We start from the raw sequence: 25,241 nt of genomic DNA on the forward strand, positions 1-25,241 counted from the left end.
TTCCCCCCCGGAACCAGCGGTTCACCTGGGTGTTCCCTCGGCCCCCACCCAGGGCCTCCAACACCAGCTTACGCTCGCTGGTCTTTGCGGGGGAAACGTCTCCTCGGCGTCCCCCCTTTTTGCCTGCCGCCCGGCCGCTTTTGAACGGGCCGCCGGTCGCAGGCAGATGACGTCAGCGCCTTCGTCTGCCTGCGGCCCCTCCCAGGGTAGAGCGTCAGGTGACGTCCCCCTGACGTCACCCCGCCCTCGTCCCCCTCCGCCGCTAACTGCCGGCCCCGGCTCGTCACCCGGCCGGGGTGCCGGTTCCCCCGCTCCTGCCCCGTGCGCGGCCGCCTGTGCCGCGGCGGCTTCCCTCGCCCCCGCCCGCCCCGGCTCGTTCCCCGGCCGGGGCGCCGGCTTCCCTGCGCTGAAGCCGCAGGCGGCGGGCTGTGCCGTCCCGGGGGTTGAGTCCTCCCCCCCTCTCTGCGGCGTGCCGGCGCCTCCCGGGAGGGGCGGGGCTACCCCGCCACACGCCTTCCCCCTTAAGTCTGGTGCCCCACTCGCCGTCTCTGTTTCCGAGTTCTCGGCCACGCGGGACAGCCAGTCTGCATTTCCATTGTTGGTCCCCGGGCGATGTATGACCCGAAATTGGTAGGGCTGCAGGCTGAGGTACCACCGCAAAATCCGTGGGTTGGTGTCCTTCATCTGCTGCATCCACTGCAATGGGGCGTGGTCCGTCACCACGGTAAATTCGTCACCTACGAGAAAGTATCTTAGTGAGTCAATAGCCCATTTGAGGGCCAAGGCCTCCTTTTCCACTGTCGCGTACCCCCTCTCCCGAGGGAAGAGCTTGCGACTTAGATAGAGGATGGGGTGTTCCTCGCCCCCCTCCTCTTGCGTCAACACCGCTCCCAGTCCTACTTCGGACGCGTCCGTCTGAAGGGTGAAGGGCTTATTAAAATCCGGTTGAGCTAGTACGGGGGCGCTTACCAGCCGGCCTTTTAGTTCTCGAAATGCGCCCTCACAGGTTGGGGTCCACCTTACCCTTTCTGGTTGTCCTTTCCGTGTAAGGTCTGTAAGAGGCGCTGCTAGCGAGGAAAAGTTAGGGATGAACCGCCGGTAGTAACCTGCCAGCCCCAGGAACTGCCGCACCTTTCTTTTCGTGGTTGGGACTGGGTGGTCCCGTACTGCCTGAACCTTGTCCACTAAGGGTTTGAGCTTTCCCCTCCCCACCGTGTATCCCAGATATGAGACTTCGGCCCTCCCGAATTGGCACTTCTTTGGGTTGGCCGTCAGCCCTGCCTTCCTCAGGGCTCCTAACACGTTTGCTATGTGACCTAAATGTTCCTCCCAGGACTCGCTGAATATCACAATATCGTCAATGTACGCTGCCGCGTAGTCCTGGTGCTCTCGCAGGACCTGGTTCATGAGTCTTTGGAACGTGGCTGCGGCCCCGTGCAACCCGAATGGCATGTTCCTAAATTGATATAGCCCGAACGGTGTGGCGAACGCCGTCTTTGCCTGGGCCTCGGGCGAGAGCGGGATCTGCCAGTACCCTTTGGTAAGATCAAGGGTTGACAGGTAGGTGGCTCTGCCCAGGCGTCCCAGTAGTTCGTCTATACGGGGCATAGGGTACGCATCGAACCTTGAAATCGCGTTGACTTTGCGGAAGTCGATGCAGAACCTGGTTGACCCATCCGCCTTAGGTACTAACACGATGGGGCTTCGCCATTCACTACGGGATTCTTGTATCACCCCCCATTCTAGCATGGCCTGGAGTTCTTCCTTCACCGTGCCCCATAGCTTTCGCGGAAGGGGGCGCATATTGTCCCTCACCACTCTGCCGGGTTCTGTCTCGATCTCGTGCTGCACCAGCGTGGTCTGCCCGGGTCGGCTAGTCAACACTGGCCTGAACTGATCGAGGAGGTGGTGCAGCTGTTCTTGCTTCGGGCCCGGTAGCTCCTCTCCGATCCTTACTCCCTCGATTTTCACCTCGGGCTCCCCCCACGGACCCAGCTCGATATCCGTGTCTCTGGGTTCAATTAGGAGGACCTCCCGCGGGTGCCACTTCTTCAAAAGATTTACATGGTAAATTTGCGTGTCTCGCCGGTTGCGGTCCACCCGTATTTCATAGTCTACCGGGCCCAGCCTCCTTATTACCCGGAAGGGCCCCTGCCAGTGGGCCAAGAGCTTGGACTCCCCACTGGGTAGCAATAGGAGGACTTGCTCGCCGGGCTCGAACTCCCTCACCTGCGCCTTCTTGTCATAGTAGGCCTTCTGCCCCTCTTGCGCCTTTCCTAAGTTCTCTCGTGCCCGGCCCGCCAGGGTATGGAGGGTCCCCCTCAGTTTTTGCACGTACTGGGCTGCCCCCAAGGCGGGGGAGACCGACGTTTCCCATCCCTCCTTTACCAGGTCCAGGATTCCCCGCGGCCTCCGCCCGTATAACAACTCGAAAGGGGAATACCCGAGTGATGCCTGCGGTACCTCTCTGACGGCGAACATCAGTGCGGGGAGCAGCTTGTCCCATTCCCTGGGGTCGTCTTGGGCGAACTTCCGGAGCATCCCCTTCAGCGTGCGGTTGAAGCGCTCTACTAGCCCGTCGGTCTGGGGATGGTATACCGACGTCCGGAGCTTCCGGATCTGCAAAGTCCTGCACAGTTCTGTCATAACTTTCGAGGTTAGGTTCGTCCCCTGATCCGTCAGCAGCTCCCTGGGCAGCCCGACCCACGAGAACAGCTTGACCAGTGCCTCAGCAATAGCGGGGGCCGTAGCTCTTTTCAGGGCCACCGCCTCGGGGCAACGGGTGGCGTAGTCTATGATGACTAGGATGTAACTGTGCCCTCGCCCCGATTTCTCCAGTGGCCCCACTAGGTCCAATGCCACCCGTTCAAAGGGGGTCCCTACTACTGGCAGGGGGACAAGGGGCGCCGGTGGGACCCGAGTCCCGGATGATCGCTGGCACTGTGGACAGGAGTTACAAAAGTTTTTAATCTCTTGGTACACCCCGGGCCAAAAAAATCTCTGGAGTACCTTCTGCTGGGTTTTCTCCGTGCCCAGGTGTCCGGCCCACGGGTGTTCATGCGCTAGCTCCAGGACCTTCCATCTGTACGGCCTCGGGACCAGCAGCTGCCATCTCTCCTCCCCTGGGAGTTCCCCTGGAGACACTCGATAAAGGCGGTCGTCTCTTACCTCGAACCGAGGTCCGTTCGGTTGCTTGGGCGGGTCTTCTCCTGGAGTTTCTCCCGTAGTGCGCACCTGCTCCCAGGCTGCCCGTAGGGTAGGATCTTCCCGCTGTTGTGTAAGGAAGTCCCCCTCCTCGACGTCGAGTCGGGTCTGCCCTGATGCCTCAGCCGCCGGGGCCACCCCTGGGATCGCTTCTTCCCCCTCCTGTTCTCCTTGGGCTACCAGGGTCCCTTGCCCCACCTCGGGCTCTTGTCCGGGGTCCCGGCCCCTGCCCCCCCGGCCCAGGAGTTGCTTCAGGCCGGGCCAATCCCGTCCTAGCAGGAGCGGGTATGCCAATCTTGGGCCAACGGCGACTATGCAGTTCCTTTCCACCTCCCCGTCCCCTATCCGTACCTGGGTTGTGGGGTAGTAGTGGATGTCCCCATGAACGCATCGGAGGGCTATCGGCGCGCCCCGGGCCCGCACTGGGTATATCACGTCCTTCCGGACGATGGTCTGCCCACACCCCGAGTCTAATATGGCCTCCACCGGGTTCCCATTGACCCATAGTCTCCGGATTACCTGCGCCACGCTAGCCGTCCTCCTGTCCGTGCCTCCCGTGCGCCTCTGCCCGAAGGTGCAGTCCATCAGGGTGCAGTCCCTTTTGTAATGGCCCTCCTGACCGCATTGGTAGCAGACTACCTTCGGGGCCCCCTCGGGCAGTGGGGCGCCCGGCCCCGTTTCCGTTGCTCGGTCTATCCTGGCCTCTCCCCCTGGGCGGCTCCACCGTGGTGCCAACCTTCTTGTCGGGAGGGGCCCCAGGGAGCCCCCGGATCCTCCTCCGGCGTGTTGGGCCCCTGCCGGCTTGGCCGTCCCTGTCTCGCTCCTCCGAGGTTCTCTCGAGGTTCCTGTGGCTTCCTTCCCTACCGGCCCCTCGGCGGCCAGGTAGTGTTCCATAAGGGTCACCGCCTTGTCCAGTGTCTCTGGGAGGTGCCGCCGGACCCACTGCTGTCCTTCGGCTGGGAGGATGCGGACATACTGTTCCAGTATCACTAGGTCGGCCACCTGGACCCCCGTCTTTGCCTCCGGCTCGAGCCATCGCATCCCTGCTTCTTTTACCCGCTGAGCCACTGCCCGCGGTCGCTCGCGAGGGTCGTACTTGGCCTCGCGGAACCGGCGGCGGTGGGTCTCCGGGGTGACCCCGAGTTGATCTAAAATGGCCTCCTTGACTTTAAAGTAGCATAAGGCGTCGTTGGCAGACATTCCCCGGTAGGCCAATTGGGCCGGCCCCGATAGGTAGGGTGCGAGGAGGGTCGCCCAATGTTCTGGCGGCCATTTCGCAGCGGTGGCCACCCTCTCGAATGTCACCAGAAATGCCTCTGGGTCGTCGTCCGGCCCCAGTTTCGTGAGGCGTATAGGTAGTTGGGTGCCGACCCCCTCTGCCCCTCCGGTCCCTCCAGCTGCCCCCGGTACCGTCACTGGTGTCCCTCGCGCCATCTGCTCCTGCCGCTCCTGAAACTGGTTGAGGAGTTGTTGTAGCGCTTGCATTTGTTGCTGCTGTTGCACTTTCTGGGTCTCCGTCCACCATTCCAAGACCTTGTTTGCATCCATCGTGTCCTGCTAATCGATACCTTGTTAATTTCGCTTACCCCGTCCAGGCCCCCGTTCCGGGGCCTACTGTACCCACATTCTCCACCACGTGTAGGGGATTGACCCCCGGGGGGGCTTACGTCCGCCCCCTCAGTCACCAACGCGTTGTTTGCCGCTGCCCGCAACTTACTCGGTGTGCGCCCCGCGGCGGTTGGGGGAAGGGGGTCCGGGCCCGCCCTCGCTCCGGACCCCAGCCCAGGGCCCTAAGGTGAGGGAAAAACTCCCCACCTAACAGGGGGGGTCGAGACCCCTAAACTCCCCTGTTCTCAGGGTCCACATCCCTGCCCTGGGCCACTTCTTCCCCCCCGGAACCAGCGGTTCACCTGGGTGTTCCCTCGGCCCCCACCCAGGGCCTCCAACACCAGCTTACGCTCGCTGGTCTTTGCGGGGGAAACGTCTCCTCGGCGTCCCCCCTTTTTGCCTGCCGCCCGGCCGCTTTTGAACGGGCCGCCGGTCGCAGGCAGATGACGTCAGCGCCTTCGTCTGCCTGCGGCCCCTCCCAGGGTAGAGCGTCAGGTGACGTCCCCCTGACGTCACCCCGCCCTCGTCCCCCTCCGCCGCTAACTGCCGGCCCCGGCTCGTCACCCGGCCGGGGTGCCGGTTCCCCCGCTCCTGCCCCGTGCGCGGCCGCCTGTGCCGCGGTGGCTTCCCTCGCCCCCGCCCGCCCCGGCTCGTTCCCCGGCCGGGGCGCCGGCTTCCCTGCGCTGAAGCCGCAGGCGGCGGGCTGTGCCGTCCCGGGGGTTGAGTCCTCCCCCCTCTCTGCGGCGTGCCGGCGCCTCCCGGGAGGGGCGGGGCTGCCCCGCCACACTGCAATATATAAATAATAATTTTGGTTTCAGATTTTTAAAATAGCCACAGATAGCAAGCAAACAAGAAGACAGCTCCCTCTGCTGTGTCTTTATTGTGTGTTTTCAAAATGTGTCTTTTAAATAATTCTCTCTGAGGTGAAAAGGTGCAAATACAAATGTGTACATCAAAGTATTCGACATTGTTTATTTAAAACATGTTAACAGTAAAAGTATGCTTTCTTAAAGCAATAAGTCCACTGAAAGTGTTCACATATCAGGACCATAGGTGAAAGTGTAGGAGAGAGAAAGAAGATGAATCTCTGAGGCTATGTCTAGACTACAGGCTTCTTTCAGAAGAAGCTTTTCTGGAAGAGATCTTCTGAAAAACTTCTGAAAGAGCGCGTCCACACTGCCAAAGCGGATCGAAAAAGAGTGTCCAGACCAATTGGACGCTCTCTCGCATAAAAGGCCGCCCAGAACCACTTCAGGCAGAGCTTTAGGTCACCAGTTGCTTCCGAGTGCTGGTGCTGGAGCCTACCAAAGATACGTGCTTAAAAGGACGCCCCCCTGCCCCCGGACAGCCATTTCTCTGCTTCTGCTGTGTGCTTGCCTACCTCTTCAAGAGACAGCAAAGCTCTCACAGTGCCTGCTGTGGTTGCTGAGGTTTTTTTTGGATGCTACAGCTTTGGTCTTTGTGCCATGGAGCCAGAGCTGTCCCTGAGTATGCGATGGCCCCACACGGCCCCCCCCTCCCAAACAGAAGTTAACCTAGCTACAACACTGAGGTTTTGTCTACACTGCCAGCTTGTGCTAGCAGAGAGTATGCAAATGAAGCACTGATTGGCATTTTGTTGTGCTTCATTTGCATAATCTATTTGAGCTGTTTTTGCGCAAGGGGTTTTTGCACAAAAACCCCTTGCATAAAAACAGCTCAAATAGATTATGCAAATGAAGTGTGACAAAATGCTAATCAGCACTTCATTTGCATACTCTCTGCCGGCAAAAGACGACAGTGTAGACATAACCTGAGAGCCACACTCTCAGCACCATTGGCTACTCCCCTCATGGAAGTGGTTTACAAAGAGAGCCGAGAGATCAATCTCTCAGCACTTTCAACAGGGCCACACGTTCAGCTTAAAGTGCTGCTGTGGCCATGCTTTAAACATTTAAGAGTAGACAAAGTCTAAGGGTTACAGATTTGTGTTACCCAACTCAACTCTGAACTTAATGTAAAACTTAACACGTTTGCTAGTACATTCTGTGTTCAAAGAGATAAATGTTGCAAGTCTGGTGAGGGCACATGATATTATTCATAAATAACAGAGAGATACAAATATATGATTTAAAAGAAAAGCTGTGCAACTTAACTATGGAGTTACTACTGCACATAATCAATTACAAAAATAGAAACAAGTGAAAGTAACGATTGCCTAAAGAAAGCACCAGTGAAGAATGTAGCAAATGTCTACAAGATACAGGACCACAGATGCCCACCCGCAGCACAACAGCTGTACCACTATTGTTACCAGATTTGCCCCATACTGTGGGGAATGCTCATTTATCAGGTTTACTCTTATGGGACTGGGGAAAGGTTAACAATTCTATCCGTGTGCTGTTTGTGCTTATTTGTGCTCTCATATGGAGATGAATTCTCCCTGCTGCCAATTCCCCCTCCCACTGGAGCTCTATGGAGCTCTCCTGCAGGAACTAGGTTCCTCAGGATGGGGTTCTTACCACCTTGGCAACACGCACAGACACTCACACCCACTACTCAAAGCATGTCTGAGAGGACTGGGAACTCAGCACTCACAAGCTGACCCCCCTCATATGTCCCTGGACTCAGCTGGCTGGGTTTCACAGCAATGCCACACTGCACCATCATGTGCCTTTGGACTCCGTGGGCTGGATTAAACAGCACTTTAAGCTGCCATCCTCATAAGCCCCAGATTCAGCACCCTCTATCCCCACTTTCACATCAGTCATTCACTTGTAAACCACACGATGAGCAAACCACACAGGATTTTGGGCACTACAGGGATCTTTAGCTTGGGTACAAGAACCGTTATTGCAGAGCGAATGGGGAAGTCAAAACAATACCCCTTGGCTATGTCTACACTGGCATGATTTTCCGAAAATGCTTTTAACGGAAAATCTTACATGAGATCGTCAGTGCTTTTCCGGAAATTCAAGAGGCCAGTATAGACAGCTGGCAAGTTTTTCCGGAAAAGCTTCTGATTTTCCAGAAAAACTTGCCAGTCTAGACACAGCCCTTGAGGAAGAGTGAGCAAAAGAGAAAGAAAGAGAGAGAAGCAACCAGCTTAACAATTAAAGTTATTTATTTCTGAGTAGTGAATAGATATAAAAAAGTTACAATATTAAATCTAACAATTACAATATTAAATCTAAATTTAAACTGATTACAAATGTTACCATATAACAGTTTACATAGGGCAGGGTCAGGAGTCTATGCTGATAGTTAATGGGAGAGAGAGAGAGAGAGACCTCACCACTCCACGGAGCTTGCACTGATCGGGGTTCCCAGATGATGATGGTAGCTGGGGGTCCAGAGGGCAGGAGACAAGCAGAACAGAGCCCCCAGCATGATCAGACAGGAGATGAAGAAGTCTCAATGGAACTGATGCAGTTTAAGTCCAGGTATCAGAACAGTTTTTCTTGGGGCAAAGATAGGCGTTTTTATAGGGATAGTTCAAAGAGAAAAAGGACAGACTATAGAGACTGATCACCCCTGGTTATGGGTGATGTTCCTTGAACGAGCTCACAATGCAACTAGGCAGTTTCAGTATTTTAGATGTCAATAGGATTGTTACTAGAATTGGTCTGATAATGACTAATTTGGGTGTGAGCAGGCCTGGGTTCATTAGCATCTGGAGCAGGGATTTCCCATCAGGCAGTGCTTCTCTGCTTTCGGTGTCCCATAGTTCACTGCGGTTCTTGCCTTGGAAGAGCTGCTCTCCATTCTGTATGCTAATGAGATGTTCCTCTGTTCCAGATTTCTAGAAATAGCTACAGCATTCAACCCAAGATTTAAGACTCTATAATGCCTTAACAAATCTGAGGGGCAACGCATGTTTTCAGAAGCCATAAGGAGCAATATTCTGATGCGTAAACTACAGAACCACCAAAAAGAAAATCAACCTTCTGGTGGCATCTGATTCAGATGATGAAAACAAATACGCATTGATCCGCAGTGCTTTCGATAGTTATCAAGCCATATCTATTTGCAGAATGGACGTGTCCCCCCTGGAGTGATGGTTGAAGCATGAAGGGTTACATGAACCATAAGTGCATCTGGCAAGTAAATATTTTGCAATACTGGTGACAACAATGCCATGTGAATGCCTGTTTTCTCTTTCAGGTGACATTGTATACAAGAAGTGGACAGTATTATTTCCTGTAATGTAAACAACCTTGTTTATCTGAGGGTGCGTCTAAACAGCACAGTTATTTTGAAATAACTGACATTATTTTAAAATAACAATGTGAGCATCTACACAGCAATTCCGTTATTTTGAAATTATTTTGAAATAATGGACAGCTTATTCTGGCTTCTGTAAACCTTATTCTATGACAAATAACACCTATTCCAAAATAGCTATTCGAAATAGGGTGTGTGTGGATGCAGCAGATGGGGTTATTTTGAAATAAGGGGCGTCCAAGAAATCCCATAGGTGCCCTGTTGTTCACTTTGTTCACACTCATCAAGATTCTATAAAAAACCAACAAATAGTCTGGTAGCACTTTATAGACTAACTAAACATGTAGATGGTACCATGAGCTTTCATGGGCACAGCCCACTTCTCCGCACGACCGAAGTTTTGACCATTTGTTGTTTTTGTCTGTACAGACTAACTCGACTATCCCCTCAAGACTCTATAGTTCCTCTTCCCCTGCAGCCCTTAAAGCTGCAGCTCCAGAGCAAAGGGCTTGTGACAGGAAACTAGCCCAGACAGCCTTCAGCCGCCACACTGACTCATTGGCCCAGCATGAGCAAACCTTGAGCCCCCTCAGAACCCTCCCCCACTCCCAGGGAACAATCTGATGGCTCCCAGGTGCTTGCCAGATACCACAAGAGGTGCGCACTGTTCTGGTCTGGGGTGGAGATCCTGGCCCTCATTAGTGTTTGGAGCAAGAAGAAAAACCTCCAGGATCTTCGCACCAGCTGGTGCAACACCGAAATCTACGGCCACATGGCCGACAGCCTGGCCTCAAAGGGCCACGTCCGGCCCCAGGAGCAGGTCTTGATGAAAGTGAAGGCACTACGCCAGCTGTATGCCAGGTTGAGGGAGTGCAGCTCCTGCTCTGGGGTAGAACCCCACTCCTGCCCCTATTACCAGGGCCTGCACTGCACCCTGGCGGGCAGCACAGTCCCTTCCCCACCTCTGGTAGTTGATTCAGGGCTGAAGACACCCATCGTTGCCCACCCGGAGGAGCAGAGGGGGGGCATCGCTGATATGGGGAGGAGGCGGAGGAGGAGGAGGACCCCGACGTAGCCAGCACTGACCCTGGAGCCAGTACCCCATGGCCTAGATGTGTCCCCGGCATCCTCTGAGGCCAGGGAAGGAACATCAGGTGAGTGACCTTCATTACCTGACACAGACAGGTCGGAAGTGGTGGGCGGCAAGGGGCTGGGGCACGCTCCTCGTGGCCGCCTCAGCCTGGGGATAGCGCAGCAGTCTGTTCACGTGGATGCACGTGCAGCGCCAGTCTGGGCCACACAGCCCCAGGAGGCTGCACCAGAGCACCCCTGGGCTCTTGATCACCAGGTCTGGGGAAGCCAGCCAGACTTCTGACACCCGAGTCCCACCACAAGCCACCACTAGAAGGAAGCTGGGGACATGCCCCCCCCCCCCACACACACACACTCAGGAGTGCCGCACACGCATGCCTGCATCCTCGAGGCAGCACTCACTCCCAGAGACTGCACAGCAAGGTGCGGGAGCATCTGCCACTCACACACACCTCCCCCCTACACCCTGGCCCTCTCTCCTCCAGGGACAGCGATACAAGTCCTCTCCCCTTGGGATGCCACCACTGCTGGACCTGGCATGTACACAGCACTGAGTCAAGTCCAGATGGCCGGAGGCCCCCCTTCTTCCTACTGGATCCCAGTGTGACCAGCAACTTCCCATATCTGCCTGTCCCCAGGATGTGGGGGTGGCAAGGCTGCTCCCCTGAGACATCTGTGCTGCTGTAGGAAAGGGCCCAGTGGCCAGGCCACAGATGATCTTGCTCCCAGTACATCACCTTCATCTGACCCGAGAGCTCTCAGTCTCGGCTCACAGATGAGGGCAAGGCTTCAGGGACAGTGTCTCAAGGGATGACTGACCCCCTCTCTTTTTTCCACAGCCGGACCAGCTGTGAGAGAGGGGCAGGCTTCACCACCTGTGGCAGCCACCCAACACCAGGGGACCCACAGGCACAGAGAATGCAGGAAAAACTGCTGTGGGAGCACATCTCCAGGCTCTGGGCCCTGCAGGAGATGCTGGACCAGAGGTTCTGGGAGGAAATGCAGTTGCAGAGAGAGACCTGGAGGGAGTTGCTGCAAAGGGGCCACACCATGTGTGCAGCCATCCAGTCTCTCCCCACTGGCATGGAGCCAGTTCCTGATCCTGCTGCCACTCCTGCCCCGCCCCACCTCCTATGCCAGTCCCTGACCCACCTACCATGCCTGACCCTGTTCAGCTTCACCTCCTGCTTCACCTCCTGGGCTGCTTCCTCTCCCCACTCTGGCACACCCTGATGAGCAAGGCTTACCCTCTCGGCTTCGGGCCCCTCCGCCTAACGGCCTTAGGGAGGAAGGCCATTCGCGGCCCGCTTCCTCCCCCTCCTTCTCTGCCGGCGGTGTTTAAATCCCCCGGTTCCGCCCCGCCGCCGCGGCCCCACCCGGCGTGGCGTGGTGACGTCTCCAGCTGGCGGCCGGGGTTGCGCGATGGTGTCATCCGCCCGGCTGCCTCCCTAAGGTTCCCCGGCGTTTCCAGCCAGCGGGCCGCTGCCTCCGCCGCCGCCGAACAGCTGACGCAATGGTTGGCGGGGTGCGCGGGGACTGCGCGGGCGGCCGTTCGCGGTGCGCCCCGCTCAGGGCTTCCAGCCTGCCCCTCGAGAACCGCCGCGTACGCGGTCAGGCAGGGGGCCTCAGTAAGGGGCACCCCTGCCCCGTCACACCAATGGATCGGCAGCTGTCCAGTGTGGCAAGCTTCCATGCAGCAATGGCAAATCATTTCTCCAGAGGGATGGCAGGTCTCATGTGTGTGTCTCGTCATGTGAGGGCAGGGAGGAGCCAGACACACAGCTCCAGAAAGGTGTCCTTATGCATGTGGAAATTCTAGTGCCACTGCTGGTCACCCCTCCACTCCATGATGAACTGGTCCCATCAGTTGGAACTGGTGTGCGGCCGGGCGGTGTATGGTGGGGTACAGCTGGAAGAGCTGCACTCCCAGAGAGATGGTGAAGGTCTCTTTGATCAGCTGTGGGTTGTGTTCCTGCAGGGCCAGGAGGGCAGCCTGCAGAAACTGCAGCACAGCAGATAGGGCCATCATGTGCCCAGAGGCAGCTCTAGCTCCATGGCTGGCAAGCTGAGGTGTCCACAAGGGCAACCACAGCAGTCAGAGCAAAGGCTTTGCTGTCCCTCAATGAGGTGAAGAACCTGAGAAACAGCTGTACGGGGAGGTCTCTTTAAGCATGAGCCTTAGATAGCCTTACGCAGCAGCTCCTGGAAGTAACTGCTGCCTGAAGAGGTTCTGGGTGGCCTTAAATGCACATTAGCTTCCAATCAGTGTTGACACTATTTCAAAATAGCTGAGTACTATTTCAATGAGTTTTTGTGTAGAGACGCGCTATTTCGAAATAAATTATTTCAGAATATTTCTTCTGAAATTGCTTATTCCAATATAAGTGTTCAGTGTAGACATACTTCCTATTCACTCAGGGTAAGGCTGAGTTGATTTGTACACACTAAAGTTTTACATTGCTTTTTTTTAAATCTCCTTCTTTGTACAAAATTCTACATTTGTAAGTCCAACTTTCATGATCATCAGATTGCACTACAGTATTTGTATTTGATGAATTAAAAATACTAGTTCTTTTGTTTTTTGCAGGACTTGTAGTGGGGCTGAGTGAACACCCACTGACCCAGAGCGGGAGGAGCCCTTAGCAGGGCAGGGCCCAGCTCGAGCACCCTACCTGACAAGAAGCCAGGAGGCGGGGCTAGAAATATAAAGGACCAGTAAGGCCCCAGCTGCCAGAGGAACCAGAGGCCTCATCTGAACTTGCAGCCGAGGAGCTGAAGTTGCAGGAAACAGAGGTCTGGCCTGGACCGCCAGGCCCCCACAGTTGGACTACACCTTGGAGGAACTGTTCACCTGGCTGGGGATGCCGAACTGGGAGAGCACAGCAATCTGGTGCAGAAGCCAGGTATATGCCAAGGGGGAGATAGAAGCAGCCCAGGGATAGACACTGGTAGTTTGCTTGAGCAAGGGTCGCATGTTGTGGTGAGAACCCCCACTGACTCAACAGCATACAGCTCTGCTGTTGTTAGGGCTGGGACACAGTAGAGTGGGTAGGCCTGCTTCCCCCCCTGCCACCTCACTCCTAGGTGGCAGCCTCTCCTCCTGACTGCTCCTGGATAACAGCTTGCCTCTGCCAGACCCCCGCCTGAGCAAAGGGACCCGACTGTAGGTGCTGTAATTAGGACCACTACTGAGAACAGTTTGTTCCTTTGCTGCCCCACCCTGAACCAGGGCCTGGCCAAGAGGCTGCTACTGCTTGACTGTTTGTTTATTTGCTGCCCCACTCTGAACCAGGGTCGGGCCTGAGAACTGTTGGCTATCGGCTGCTATCTGTGACTGAATTAACAGAAGGCTAAAGCCAAGCCATTCTCTTGGAGAGAATGAAGACAGAAATTGACAAACAGCACAGGGAAGAACAGGCCAGCTTCCAAAGCAAAAGATCTTGTACTAACCAAATAGCAGCTTTCAGAGTGATCATAGAACAGTAGCTTGAGTGGAACTCCCCCCTGTATATAACCTTCATAGACTTCAAAAAAGCCTTTGACAGCGTTGATAGAGACACTTTGTGGAAACTGCTGCAATACCATCCCATCCAAAATTATTAACCTGATACGTTCAAAGTACGAACATGCCAATTTGTTCACAAAGGTGTCTTGCCAGAATCCTTCAGCATACTCTCAGAAGTGCGACAGGGGTACCTATTGTTATCTTTTCTGTTCCTGATCACAATGGACTGGATTATGAGCAGGACAACAGATGGCCATCAACGGGGCTTTCAGTGGACACTTTTCAGACAGCTAAAGGAGATTGATTTTGCTGATGATGTTGCTCTTCTTTCACACCAACATGAAAGCATAGAAGAAAAGGTCGCAACACTAGAAAAAACTGCCTCGATGATTGGACTGAGCATTAACAAGGGAAAGATCAAGACAATGAGGATCAATCAGTCCAACAACAAAACCCTCACACTTGGAGGGAATGTCCTGGAAGGTGCGGAGCAAGCAGTTCATCTACTTGGGGAGTATTATGGGCAGAGACGGAGGAACAGACAAGGATATCAATGCTAGGATAAGGAAAACAACAGCTGCATTCAAGACTCTTCATCCCATATGGAGTTCACAAATAATATCTGTGAAGACGAAACTGCGAATCTTCAACACAAATGTGAAGAGTGTGCTCTTGTATGGATGCAAGACTTGGCATACTAAAAAGTCTTCAAATCACAAGCTACAGACATTGATAAACAGATGCCTGAGGTACACCCTTTGCATCAAATGGCAAGACTTTGTCACAAATGAGGAGCTTTGGAACAGAAAAGGACAGAACCACTTGACATTCAAATCAAGAGAAGAAAGTGGGGATGGCTAAGCCACACTCTCAGAAAACCATCATCCACCAAGCTCTCACATGGAACCCGCAAGGAAAACGCAAAAGAGGAAGACCTCGGACAACGTGGAGATGATCTACTGAGATTGAAAGACAACAACTGGGGTACTCCTGGAGTAAGCTTGAAGTTTTGTCTCAAGACAGAGTGAAGTGGAGGAGACTTGTAGATAACCTATGCTCCACTCGGTGTACAAGGGTTTAAGAAGAAGAAAGCCAAGCACTGCTAATTCATCCAAAGAACTGAGCAAGTGGGTAGTGGGGCAAAGTGGCTGCCCACTGACCCAGAGAGGGAGGAACCCCTAACAGAGCCCTGGTGGACTACAAGGGCAAATATTTGTAATTAAAAACAAATATAAAGTGAGCACTTTGTATTCTGTGTTGTAATTGAAATCAATCTATTTGAAAATATAGAAAACATCCACAATATTTAAATGAATGTTATTTTATTATTGTTTACCAGTGCAATTGTGATTACATTTTAATTACAAATTGTGATTAATTTTTATAACTTGATAGCCCTACTTAATTACCTGCCTTTTCTGGTGTTACAATGACCATGAAAATATTTCACATCAAATAGTACAAATGCGTTCCAGAATTTTAGATATTGCCATTAAATGGTTTACCCTTTCCAACGGGGAAGATTTTAGGGGGGGTTTCAATGCAATTGCAGTTCCTACTCAGGAAAAACTCCCTTTTACTTCAGTATAAGTTTATCTTGCAGTAGGAGGCACAAGTGAGTTTTTAATATTTTATATGTAATTTTATTTTGGAATCCCAATCTCCAAAACAAAGCTTTGAACATGAGATAAGACAGAGATAAGTTTCCTAGTCAACGATCTCCCCATTCTTTCCCTTTTAAAAATTTTGCAAAGCCATGCTACTACACCTGCACTCTTGAGAGATCTGCATCCAAACTCCCTACCATGAACTCCGTACTTTCATCAGATGAAATATCTACAGTCATTCAATTATGCTACTAACTAGTATGTCACAACAGACAAGATTTGGTCAAACTGAAGTATAAACATTAAGGTGGCATTCACTTCCACAAATATAAGCAAGTTGATCAGTTTTCCTGAAATAATTTTAAAAAACTAGTACAAAGACATAGGATTTGCATTGCCTATTCAAGGGTGGGAGATGACTCATCTGAAGAAACATATCACAAATAGTTACGTAGGTGGTTCTTATCATAATTTTCTGCTCAACAGAAAACTTCACCTCTGGATAGCTCCCACTGAAGTCAGGGTACGTCTTGAGAGCAGCGCTATTTTGAGATACTTCCAGTATCCTGAAATAGCATTTTCCGCATCTTGAGTGTGCTATTCCAATGTTCCTATAAACCTCATTCCATGAGGATTAAGGGACGTTTCAGATGAGCGCTCTATGAGTGGGAAATAGGTCAATGGAGGGATGATAGGAGTTACTATACAGAACTTTCTGGGTGTCTGGCTGGTGAGTCTTGCCCACATGCTCAGGGTTTAGCTGATCGCCATATTTGAGGTCAGGAAGGAAATTTCCTCCAGGGTAGATTGGCAGAGACTCTGGAGGTTTTTCGCCTTCCTCTGTAGCATGGGGCACAGATCACAGCTGGAGGATTCTCTGCATCTTGGGGCCTTCAAAGTATTTGAAGGCTTCAGTATCTGAGACATAGGTGAGAGGATTATTCTAGGAGGGGTGGGTGAGATTCTGTGACCTGCATTGTGCAGGGGGTCAGACTAGATGATCATAATGGTCCCTTCTGACCTTAAAGTCTATGAGACTATGAGTATTTCAAAATTTGGCACTGTGTAGACAAATAATAGACATAAGCTATTTCTAAATTAACTCGAAATAGGCTACCCAATTTGCGTAGCTCAAATTGCATTGCTTATTTTGAGCTAAGGGAGCAGGGTAGATGCATCCTCAGTGATAAAATTCTCACTAATTTCAACAGGAACACAGGCGCAGTCCTGAGTGCTTTTGAAAATCTCACCTTTAATTTTTTTTTTTTTTAACATTAAAATATCTTTAAATTTTTCTATTGCTGCTACACTTTTCCTGTTTTCTTGGCCAAGTTGCACAGGGAATGCATGTCCAATAACCTTTGAATTCATTTGTCCATGAGGCAATAGGGAATCTTTCCAACACCGGTATGTTCAATGAGTAGCATTCTACAAAAGCCCTTTTCTGAGTCACTTCATAGCCAAAATCAATCACTGCTGCACTAATAGCTAAATTCTGTCCTCAGAGGCATGCTGTTCCCACTGTCCTCAAGAAGAGCTGTATATGTGCACCTAGGGGAAGAATTTGGCTCAATTATTTAAAACATTTTTAATACCTTTTACCTGTGACAATTACCAAGAACACCTAGGCCTAGTCTACAGTAGGGATGTGAATGGTTAACCAGAATGGTTAACTGGTGGCCCTGACCAGGCTGGAGCAACCCACCACACTGGGTTGTTGCAACCCCTGCATATGGCAGTGGCAGGCCTGCCCCACCCATCCACATTTAAGAAGTTAGCCAATTAAATACAACATTTAACCAGTTAACCAATTAAACAGGTTTTTACATCCCTAGTCTACACTGGGCCTTTCATGCAGTTACTGAAATCCTTACAAATTCATCATAAATACTTTTTTTTTAACATGCCATTTAATTCTATCCATACTGGCCAGCTAAACAGTGTCAAAACCATGTTAGCTGGAACGATACTTAATGAGAGCTTTAAAATAGTGTGGCTGCATTGGTTTAAGGCCCAGTGTATTCAAATGCTCTAGTGAATTCTGTTATTTTCTTTAAAAACTGCCATAACCATAGTCATCAATTAAGTAGGATTTAATAATGTTTTTCATGTATTCAGTAACTAGAAAATTGGAAATACAGCTCACTCCTAATAAATGGTTAATTATCACAGCCTTGAATTAAAATGTAAACAGTCTGACCTATGTAGATTATTAAAAACCTCTACAGAAAGGAAATTGGTCTATAAAAACTCCATGAACTTCAACCAAGTTTAGCCAGCAGAGAATTTGCCTCCCTTCTATAAGCCTCCATGTTTTTCTGTACACGTAGACTATATTCTTTCTAGCCTTTATTTATTTTACTTCTTTGAACTTTAAGGAGAAGCCAAAAGCCACAAACAGTAAGAGTCCAAAAGAGAAGGCAAAATTCTAAAAATTCCAGTGGGCATATTCTCCTTTGGCATGTAAAGTGTAAAGTGAAGAAGAGGGCTTGGGGTAGACATTAATAGTATGCATAATATGAGTTATAGACAATTTGTTTACTGAAGATAGGTGCAACAGAACGACAAGACTGCACAATGTATGCAATGCTGCTATAGCCGCTTCAAACAGGGAGAGCGAGTAAAATCTTTTACTGGATCAACTTCTGTTGGAAAGAGAGACAAGCTCTGGAACTTACATAGAAAGTTACAAGACTGTACAAGAAAGTTAACCTCCAGCAGGTGTCAGTATAAGGCAGTATAATGGTATGCTGGTTAACATAGGAATTAACATTAATATTAAAATTAAAATACAAACTTCTGAATCACAAAACGAGGTTGGCAACACACCATGGCACTATTAAGGATACAAATGAATAGAGGCATTGCTTGTCTGAAGCGAGGGAAAGGAATGTATAGAACTCCAGTAGGAGATTTGCATCTGTAAGTCAAAGATACATTAAATTAAAGTCATCCAGGTCATCCAAACAATACTGTTCCATGGATGTATTTAAGGCCACATTTTCAGAGGGACTCAACGAGCTTCTACGGTTATGCACAGAATTCTCTAAGGAATTCGGTCAGTGGATATTTTATTTATTTTCAAAATAGGGATATGAGACCCTGAACTCAAGGAGAAAATTATTAAAACCACACACATTATTGGCATGTCAGCTAAATAGATCTTACTAATCAAAACATCACTCGCTCACAATCAGGCCCTCTTCAGCTTCCTACTTTATTATCAGAAAAAAACAAAGTCAGTTTAGCAACTCAATTTATTGAAATTAAAGGAATGTAAGCATTAATCACTACTATTTGTTCTATAATTATATTACATACAAAATATTAAAATAAAGTCAAATTGTAGAATCAAGTGCCCAGGAAATAGGAAAGTTAGGAATTAAGATTGTACCGAGATATCATCATTCCATCTTTAATTCCACGGTACGTACTATTTTTTCACAGCACCCCGCTTCATTTAATGCACAGTCAATATTTTTAAATATTTATCTTTTAACCCTTACCATTCAATGCATGGTCTCATACTTTATTTTCCGCTAACACGTACACCGAACTCAACAGATTTAGTCATTTCCTCATGGTCTTTTCTCGGGAGCTCATCACCACATTTTCTAGATGTCTCACAAAAGACAATGAATCTTCTCAAGTCTCATAGAAGATAAAATAATATTGTTGTCCCTCATTTTAGAAAAGGGGGACAGAAAAAGTCACGTGACTGAGATCAGAGTGAATAAATGGCAGAACTAACTTTCAAGCCTGAGATCATCCATCATTCCAGAGGTGCTGAGCATCCACTGCTCCTCCCATTGACTGCAGCTGCTGTTGCAAATGGTCAGCACCCCTGAACATTCAGCACCATACATCTCAAGTCATGAGCAGTGTTTTTCTTCCTGGGTGACCAGCCTCCGAAGTTTTGGGTTCAGTGACTTGTTCAACTTCATATAGGATGTCAGTGGTAGAGAGACAAGGCCAGAACTGAGTTTGTCTTATCTTCCTGCAGTTCCCTGCCTCATTCTTTACACTCCTTTTACACCTATTAGAGTAAATAAGGCAGGGGTCCTAAAGACAACAGCCTCACTCACTACACAATCCTGATTCATTTCTTGAGCATAGTATATTCTTGAGTGCTGAATGAAACCAAAGTCCCATGGAAAGTAACATTCATTCACAAATGGTGTTCATTCACAAATGGGCAGCTTTAAGATTCCCTGTGCAATGTAATGCTGATGTTTCCTAATTTTTTAAGCTCAACTATGCAACCTAAATAACTTCTATTAATACAACAAAATTTACAAGGTGGGTTGAGTTTTTCTATTAAGGAAAAAGATAATGCATGTGTGTTATATAGATAGGAGGAGTGCTGGCCAGCACTCAGTGACTAAAGGGTTAAACTCAGGTAGCTAGCAAGGGTATTGGCAGGGGGCAGAATAACCAATGGAATATAGTGCTGAAATCTGAATTGGATATAGATATCTGGTCTGCTCTTCAAAGAAGGGCTGGACAGAGCAGATGCAGGATTCAGAATAACCATGCCTATAAGAAATATTGGACAGGGGAGTGAACTGGGCCTTGAAGTATGGATCAGCATGGATCGTGAGTAGAGAAAAGGTGTATTTAGTCATGGTCACAGTATTTTTCTTTGTTTTGGTTGCTTAGCTAAACTTCTCTATGGGTACGTCTAGACTACATGCCTCTGTCGCCAGAGGCATGTAGATTAGGCTACCAGACATAGTAAAATGAAGCGGCGATTTAAATAATCGCTGCTTCATTTAAATTTACATGGCTGCCGCGCTGAGCCAACAAACAGCTGATCAGCTGTTTGTTGGCTCAGCACGATAGTCTGGACACGCGGGTGGCAACATCAAAGGTATTTGTCGACCACCCAGGTAAACCTCATCCCAGGAGGCTTACCTGGGTGGTTGACAAATACCTTTGATGTCGAAACCCGCGCGTCCAGACTATCGCGCTGAGCCGACAAACAGCTGATCAGCTGTTTGTCGGCTCAGTGCGGCAGCCATGTAAATTTAAATGAAGCAGCGATTATTTAAATTGCCACTTCATTTTACTATGTCTGGTAGCCTAATCTACATGCCTCTGGCGACAGAGGCATGTAGTCTAGACGTACCCTTAGTGAATATTGCCTTCTATCCCCCATTCCCTTCCTTCCCCCATTCTAAGGATGTGTCTACACTGCACCGTTATTTTGAGATAACCAGTGTTATTTCACAATAACAATGTGAGCATCTACACAGCAATTCCATTATTTCAAAATAAATTCAAAATAACAGACGGTTTATTCTGATTTATGGAAATCTTATTCCACAAGAAATAACACTTATTCCAAAATAGCCATTTTGAAATAAGGCATACGCAGACACTCCACTGTTGCTATTTGAAATAGCCCCTCACCAGGGCCATTCTAAGGATATGTCTACACTACAGCACTAATTCGAACTAACTTAATTCGAATTCGTTAATTTGAACTAAGCAAATTTGAATTAGTGCATCTAGACCTAAAAACTAATTCAAATTAGCGTTTTGCTAATTCAAAATAGCACGCCCACATTGAGTGGACCCTGAACCGAAGTTAAAGCTGGCTGGAACCAGTGCCGGCAGGGCATCAGGTTAGGACTTAGTGTGTGGAGCTGCTGTCTCAGGCTAGCTGACAGCTGTGGTTAAAGGGACCCAAGCCCCACCCCAGACAGACAGTTCTCAGGGTTCCCCGTTTGCTTATCTACCTCGATGAGGGACAGCAAAGCAGTCCTGACTTGGAGTGTCCTGATTGCTCACACTCGGCACATCATGGCACTGAGCCATCAGCCTGGCTGCACTTGCCGCAAGCTGCCATCCGGGGGGATCAATTGGGGAGATTTCAGGATCCAGGAGACCCTGCAGGAGAGCTTCCACCCTGAGGAGCCCACAGAGCCACCCCAGTCCTCCCCATCGGGGACTCGTGCCCCATTCCTCCCTCACCTCCTTCCACTTACCCCTCCCTAGCCCCCCTTCCTGATGTAAAAAATAAAGGACCCATGTGTTAAAAAATAGAAACTCTCTTTAACAAAAATGGGGGAGGGGATTAACCTCTGGGGAGACTGGGAAAAGTGGGTGGGAGAGGGGATGACAGAGGGTGGAAGAGGGGAGGGGGAAACCTGGGACGAGGGAGCTGGAAGGGGGAAGCCAGGGGAAGAAGAAGGAGGGGAAGTATAAAACTATGGTACGCCATATCTTCAGTACTGTGTACAGATGTGGTCTCCTCACCTCAAAAAAGATATTTTGGCCTTGGAAAGGGTTCAGAAAAGGGCAACTACAATGATTAGGGGTTTGGAACAGGTCCCATATGAAGAGAGGCTAAAGAGACTGGGACTTTTCAGCTTAGAAAAGAGGAGACTGAGGGGGGATATGATAGAGGTCTATAAAAGCAGGAGTGGTGTGGAGAGGGTGAATAAAGAAAAGTTCTTCATTAGTTCCTATAATAGAAGGACTAGAGGACACCAAATTAAATGAATGGATAGCAGGTTTAAAACTAATAAGCGAAAGTTCTTCTTCACACAGCACATAGTCAACCTGTGGAACTCCTTGCCACAGGAGGCTGTGAAGGCTAGAACTCTAACAGAGTTTAAAGAGAAGTTAGATAAATTCATGGAGGTTGGGTCCATGGAGCACTATTAGCCAAGGGGTAGGAACAGTGTCCAGGGCAAGCTGGGGAGGGCTAGCCTCCAACTAGTTCGAATTAAGTGGCTCCACAGCCCTTAATTCGAACTAGGCGTTAGTCCTTGTAGAGTAAGGTTTACCTAGTTCGAATTAAGCGCTCCGCTAGTTCGAATTAAGTTCGAACTAGCGGTTTGCATGTATAGATGCTATGAAAGTTAATTCAAACTAACAGCTGTTAGTTCGAATTAACTTTGTAGTGTAGACATACCCACAGTTATTCCTTCCCAGGGCTCTAAATCAAGATGGCATGTCTACATTACAGAAGCCTACCTCGGACTAATTTTGAGGCTTTCCTGCGGTGTAGGTGCACCATTTCAAAATAAGCTACTTTGGAAAAACTATTCCGGAATAGCTTATTTCAAAATAGCTGTGCAGTGTAGATGTAGAGTGTACCCAGAGATGTTCTCTGTGTTTTAATTTATTTTACTCGGTTGCTCCGTAACACCTAGCAACCAAGTATGCTTTATAAAGTATATCTTCTTGTTTTGTTAATAAAATCACCTGTTTAAGGCGATGATTTGATTCTTGTGTCCTGGAAAGAAACAGGAGGGGGGGAGAGGTGTGTGTGTGAGTGTTCAAGAAGAAAGGTGTTTTTTTTTTTAATTTCACTTGGTAGTAGCAGGTATCCCTCCCCCCAAGAGTCAGTGAATCTGTGAATTTGGGTAGTTTTTGTAAGCTGAGCCTTTAGAGGTAAGGTATTTAAGGTCTCTTGTGGGCCCCCATCTTCTGCACTTGGACTACGTGTAGACTACAGGCTTTTTTCAGACGAGATCTTTTGAAAAAACTTCTTCCAAAAGAAAGCATCGAAAGTGCATCGAAAAAGTGATCTGCTTTTTCAAAAGAGATCATCCAGACTGAACGGCTGCTCTCTCACATGTAAGCTGTGATTGCTACGGATGGAGTGGCCACCAGGGCACCTGTGCTTTTTCCTCTTCTTCCGAAAGAACTCCCTCTTCTCCGTCCACACATGCCTTTTTGTGAAAGAGCTTTCACAAAAAGGCTTCTTCCTCTTAGAATGAGGATTACCAATGCTGGAAAAATCTTTTGATTTTCTTGTGGAAGAATGCAATTGCAATGTGGATGTTCCTCAAATTGTGTCAGAAAAACAGCCATTTTTCCAATAAAACTGTGTGGTGTAGACATACCCTTGGAGTGCCAGAGTGGGGACCAGCCCTGACAGCTTGTATTATCAGCTCTGCAGCGCAGGCTTCCAGAACTTTGAGCTACTAGTCACTAGTTGGTAGCAGAATGTGACTTTGGTCCTCTAAGAAACAACCAGCAGTTTTCAAATTTTTTTCTCATGACCCAGCTGAAGAAAATTGTTGATGCCCATGACAAAACATAATTTGACTAGAGTGTGGGCCCCCGGGTGGGGTAGAGCTAAGGAGGGGAGCTTTGGGCTATAGGAGGGGGCTCTGGCTTTGAGGGGGATTACGGGCTGGGGCAGGAGGGGCTTACCTTGAGCAGCTCCAGGGCAGTGGTGCAGCAGGGATGCTGAGGCAGCTTCCTGCCTGTCTTGGCACTGAAGACTATGCTGCACTCTAGACGCAACCAACAGCAGTTTCCTAGCCAATGGGAGTGCTGAACTAGTGCTCAGGCCAAGTGCAGTGCACAGAGCCCTTTGCACTGTCACTCCCCTCCCCCCACTTAAGAGCCACTCCTGCTGTCAGCTGCTTTTGGGGTGCAGCACAGTCTGTGATAGGCAGGTATCTGCCTTTGGCCCCCCCCCCCCCCCTCCACTGATCACCTGCAGCAATAAGACCAAGTGCCTGACAGTCCACCACTCAGTCCTGGGTCACGACCTGCAGTTTGAAAACCACTGCACTAGGGGATACATAACATAAATAGTGAGTCACCCTGTTTTACAGTATAGCCAAGGTAAAAGCCATCAACAAGTTCTATCTAAAAGGCAGTGGGACTGAAGGATGCAATTTGACTCTGCCTCCCTACTCGCAGAGACCTAGGTTCTGTTCCCAATTTAAGAAAATTAAGAGGAGGCATTGCTTAATAATAATCAATAACAGGAATGTGTAGGATATATAATATAGTATCAATTAGTAAAAGGAATCCAGACATTTTTGCTTTGCTGTTTCCATGTTATCAGTTGCTTCTGCTCCGTGCACTCTCATTTTGCCCCTGAGAGATGGGGAGGCTCAGTTCCATGTGATGCCCTCCCAGCACAGGGAGATTGGTCACTAGAGGCATGTGCTGGGTCTGGTTCTCATCAGGGTTGGCTGCCAGTTTTCTCCCTTCTCCAAATGCTATAGTTGCTCACTCAACAGCTGGGCTGGCTCTGCTCCTGCTTCACAATTCAGTATATTCATTTTAATTCATTTTATATTTACTTTTAATTTAGTAACTTACTATGATCTATCTGTTTTCACTTGCAAGCACCTGTGTCAATCTGTTTTTCTTGAACAGCTCCCAAGTGATTACTTCCTCAGACAGACTTTTAGTTCCTGTCAGTACTACGTGTCACTCCAGCTTTTCAAAACCAGTTCAGAAGGTTTTGTTGCAAGTCAAACCAGATCTTCAAATCATCAACCCGAATGGTTCTTCCATTATCTCATTGCAAACTCAGCTGCTTGCTGAGAGGTGTCGTAAGCCATTGTTTTGGCATCTTGCTTGTTTCTTACTGCCCTACTAAAACCAACATATTCATACAGTAAACAGCCTAATAATCAGGCCACATACAATATTCATAAGTTATTACAGAGCAGCTTCACTTCTGTCAAACCTTATATGGAATTATTTGGCCTGAGATGACAAACATTGTTTTCTATTGGCCTACTTATAGCAGATACATTGCTATTACTGACTTAACACAGCCCATTGCTTTTCACTGAACTTTTACAAATAAAATGCTTCTTAAAAAATCTATTTCAAGTTTGTTAAATTTTCACAACTTCTTGACAATATAATTTTATTAGTTCATGTAAATTTTCCTGTCTTAAGATCTTATAGTGTTTCATGTTATGGTGGATCAGGAATCTGACTAAAGGTAAATTTATTAGAAAAAGACTTGGAACATAATTTATAAGCATAGTTTTTAAAGGGTAAATGTGTGAATTATTTTTAAGTAAGTTATTGTGTGTAATTACATTTGGGAAGAAAATTCTAACTGCTGATTTTAGGCATTTTTGTGATATATACCTTTTGTATTTCTCTAGTGTAAATGCACATTTAATACATTGCACTTGTAATATACAATTGTGGTGATGATATTCTGATCCTTATCTTCATGGAAGTATTGATCATTTTTGCAGAAATCTGAAATATGCAGCATATATAAATGAACAAGATAATGT

At 48.9% G+C, this 25,241-nt stretch overlaps 1 pseudogene; it reads left to right on the forward strand.

Annotated features, from left to right (window-relative positions):
• The first annotated feature begins 9,787 nt into the window (after positions 1-9,787).
• On the forward strand, positions 9,788-14,730 carry LOC149523662 (uncharacterized; annotated as a pseudogene).
• The last annotated feature ends 10,511 nt before the right edge of the window (positions 14,731-25,241 follow it).

The sequence above is a fragment of the Pelodiscus sinensis genome, chromosome 13, assembly GCF_052426305.1.
Source record: "Pelodiscus sinensis isolate ZL-2025 chromosome 13, ASM5242630v1, whole genome shotgun sequence".
Lineage (NCBI taxonomy): Eukaryota > Metazoa > Chordata > Testudines > Trionychidae > Pelodiscus > Pelodiscus sinensis.